General features: G+C 43.4%; 1 long non-coding RNA gene across 1 annotated transcript; it reads right to left on the minus strand.

Moving 5' to 3' along the window:
• Positions 1–211: 211 nt before the first annotated feature.
• On the minus strand, positions 212–1,145 carry LOC106321387. The gene is made up of 3 exons (XR_001266062.1): positions 738–1,145; positions 412–537; positions 212–317 (listed from the first exon to the last, which is right to left on the minus strand). It is a non-coding gene; the product is annotated as an uncharacterized LOC106321387 (long non-coding RNA).
• Between the last annotated feature and the right edge of the window lie 2,721 nt (positions 1,146–3,866).

Raw genomic sequence — 3,866 nt, forward strand, 5'->3', positions numbered from 1 at the left:
AACCATGTACCACTGAAGTCTCTCATAGCCTCATGCCCTCTACGCCATTTTTCTTTCATTGTTGCAGTTGTGTTTTCTATTCTCTTCAATCTATCCTCAAGACTCTCAAGGTTGAACTGATGTCTTGCAATTGGGTTGTACCGACCCGCCTTGTCCCGCCCCGCCGCGGTACACAGTCAATGCGGATCTTGGAGGTACAGGCCCGCGCGGGATGCGGTCACTAGAAGTGCTGCCCAATCCCGACCCGCTACTTGCACAAGCATTGGCGGTACAAGCCCGCGGGTGTGTCAAAGCCAGCCAAGTCTATGTTTCCTCACCTGCAAAAGCCAGCATCAAACTCTCACCCACATTACTAACAAGTCTTATCAAACTAAACGATCAAGAGCAAGCAACCATATGTAAGAGACGTACCTTGTTTTAGATGGCTCAGTGACTTGTAAAACTGCAGCAAACTCATCTTTAGTTTCCTAAGCCAGCTTCACATGTAAAACACTCTCTTTATCTTCGGTGGAAGAGCCAAAGTCAAACAAAGCTCTACTTGAAACATAGAAAGAAAGAGATCTATGTAAGAAGAACACAAGTATATACTAGTAACCCAGTCATTGTGATTATCATAGAAACTCAATGTAACATGTTCAAATAAAACACCTTGTCAACGGTCTGCTTTCATACCTAAATTTCATCAGCTCTTATCATAAGCAATGGAGACGACAAAAAAAAATAGAACAGAGACTAACCTGAGGTCCTTAAGTTTATAGATTGGAATGCAAGTGCCCTTTGCATTCTCATAACATTCTCCTCCTTGATCGTAATACAATCCCCCACTCATCACATGTCATTATAAAGAAAAAGTTTTAGAAAATTTATGACTTAAGTCACTTGAGTTTATACGATCAGAACATTAAGAAACAACTGCCATGAGGATAACAAGCAACAGTGCCTAGTTTAATTTTACAAACCGAACATACTTTTGACTTCAATAACAAGACAAAGAAGGAAACTTTATAACATACAACTACACACAAGAACAACAAAGCCAACATGAACAATGCATATTAGCAAACATTGACTTGATGATAACAACAAGAACAGCTTAAACACCCCAAGTATTGTAGATAAGAAGCTGTTTGTTAAGAGACAACAACGAGACAGAACAACTTACAAGATTTCTCAATGTGTAGCCGCTTGATCAGAGACAAAAGAGACCCCATATTTTATTTTTCTTTCACTGAAAATCATGTAATCGACGACAAAGAGTTATACCAAATTTTTTTCATCTTTCCTTACAAATTAAATCACAGTAACGAGCTAAAGAACATGTAAACACAATTTGTTCCTTACCCGAGTCCATCGTTCTTGAATCGTGGCTAACGAGGAGATGAAGAAAGAAGATGAAACCGAGAAGAGACTCTTCCTTGATTAAACGGGGATACGAAGAACATGCATGGCGAAGTTGCGAAAAATCAAAATTGACGGATAGAATAAGAAAAGAAGCCGGAAGAGATCGCCTTTGTACTTGCCGGAAAAGAAGCCGGAAGAGATCGCCATTTCTTTGTTTCGTTTGTCGGTCAGAGCTCGAGAGTCAAAGTGACGATGTCTGTGCGGATCCCCGCGCGTCCCGCGGGATACACCGAACCCATCCCGCTTCTGGCCCAGACCCACACAAGCTCATCCCGCGAGGCCTGCTGAAAAATCGGGCCTGAATCTTAGTGACCAATCCCGCCCCGCAACAAGTTCAAACGGGCCGGGCCCGCGGGCAGGTTCAAATTTTGCCATCTCTAGGCGTAAGTGTCAGCTGAGTTCTCCTCTCCATGGTAATGTGTGTAGGACATGTCTGATGTCATCTTTGGTACTAGCCGGCCTAGGTTTGTAGCGTCGTCGACCGATGATCGATGATGAATGTCAGTCGATTTGTTGTTGCATCTGTCGATGCTTCTGGTCGACGGGCAATGTAACTCTGAATCTTCACCAATTCCCCTTGTATAGCTTCAATCTTGGAAGTCAAAGCATTAATGTTAAGATCCATTGGGAAATAGATGTCATCACATCTCCCATCAAGCCTCTCTTCTGTATTTTCCAGAGCTCTATAGATCCCTTCTACCAACGGATCTATCTCTTCCCTGGTGTGAAAGTTATGTTGAGACTGCATCGTATGTGGACGTGGTAGATTTTCATCGACCGATGTTGGCATCTGGTTGTCGATCAATGTGCATTAACGAACGTTGATCGATGTATGGTGATCTCTGTCGATCGATGACGATCGAGCAACGTCGGTAGCATGTTGAATTCTGGCTATGTCTTGCTTCATCTCATCCATGCAAGTAGTTAGCCAACTGATACTATCATTCAATGGATAGTAGACACCATCAAGTTTCATCTGGAAAGTTTTTTGTTCTTCTCTTGTTCTCCACAGACTCCATAGAACATCTCATTGATCTCGTCCTTGGTGTAAATCTCTGGTACCAGCTTGGTCTGTGTGAATAAGATAGCATGTTCAGGAAGACATATGTAGCTTGGCTTATCTCTCGAAGCTCTTTCCAGAACTCTTCTGATATCCATGTTGTGAAAACGAATGGTGTTTCCATCAAGATCTCTGGCGCATCCATGTTCATCTCTGTAGACTCCATACTGATCCTTCTCTTCCCAGTAAAATCTTTGGGTGCCATGGGAATCAAAGGCACTTCTGCCAAATTTTGGCTGTCTGTCGACCGATGTTGGGACATCAACTTCGATCGATATCATAGGATGGATGTTGTTCGATGGGCGATTCTCCATATCGATCGATTCTTGAATCTCTATGTTGATCGCTGCGCGTCTGTCTGCTTCACTGATTCGGCTGATACAAGTTCCCTTTCCACAGGCTTCTGCAAGAAGTGAATCTGTTTCCACTTGTGCCTGAATCTCTGGTCGTAGAGGGCAAAATTTGTGGACCAGAATTCCTTTCTTTCTGTATTCTTCATCATACGGATCATCAGGCGTCTCAGGTGGTGCATCGTTTACTGCCATGATGGGATTGAAGTAGTCATTCTCCCAATCATCTAGACGACTATCGACCGATTCTTCCTTGTATGTATCGGTCAATTTTCTGTGGGTACTGTCGATCAATGTTGCACTGTGATTTTTGATCGACGCTGAGTAGTCCGTCTCGTACTCGGCTCCACAGTGGCAAGCTGCAATGATTCCTGGATCATTGATTCTTCTGTAGGACGTCTGTGGAATAGGGTCGTAGTGGGCATTAGGATCGATGAGTGTTAGACACAACTGGTTAGTTTGCAAGTTGCACACTGCTCCCACTGTTGACAAGAAGGCTCTCCCAAGTAGTAGAGAAGAGTTCTAGTTTAGCGTGATGTCCAGGACATGGAAATCAACTGGAACTAGGGCATTACCAATCTGCACATCTAGGTCTCTCACAATTCCTTTTGAGTTCCTCTGGGAACAGTCCACAAACGTGAACAATTCCGGCAAAGGCGCCACCTGCAGACCTAGATGGTCCGCCATAACCGTAGGTAGGATGCTGATTGATGCTCCTGTGTCGCACAAGGCAAGTGGAATTTCAATACCCTTCATCGTGCATGGTATTGCAAATTTCCCAGGATCACTCTTCTTCTTCAATGTAATCCTCATCCTCATCATTTCTCTAGCTTCACAGAAAATTATCTTGATGTCTTCTTCTTACTCTCTAGTTTCTCTGAAGAACATCCACAATCTGTGAGTATAATAAGCCTCTTCGAATGGCTTATCTAGAAGAATCCTGAAGACTCTCTTTCGGAAATTTTCCTTTTCCTTTTCATTAGCCCCCCTCTTCAGATGTTTCGCTACTTTTTCCTTTCTTCTCCTTAGGGTTCTTCCAGTAGGAACCCTATCCT

Source organism: Brassica oleracea, unplaced genomic scaffold (genome assembly GCF_000695525.1).
Source record: "Brassica oleracea var. oleracea cultivar TO1000 unplaced genomic scaffold, BOL UnpScaffold01529, whole genome shotgun sequence".
Classification (NCBI taxonomy): Eukaryota; Viridiplantae; Streptophyta; class Magnoliopsida; order Brassicales; family Brassicaceae; genus Brassica; species Brassica oleracea.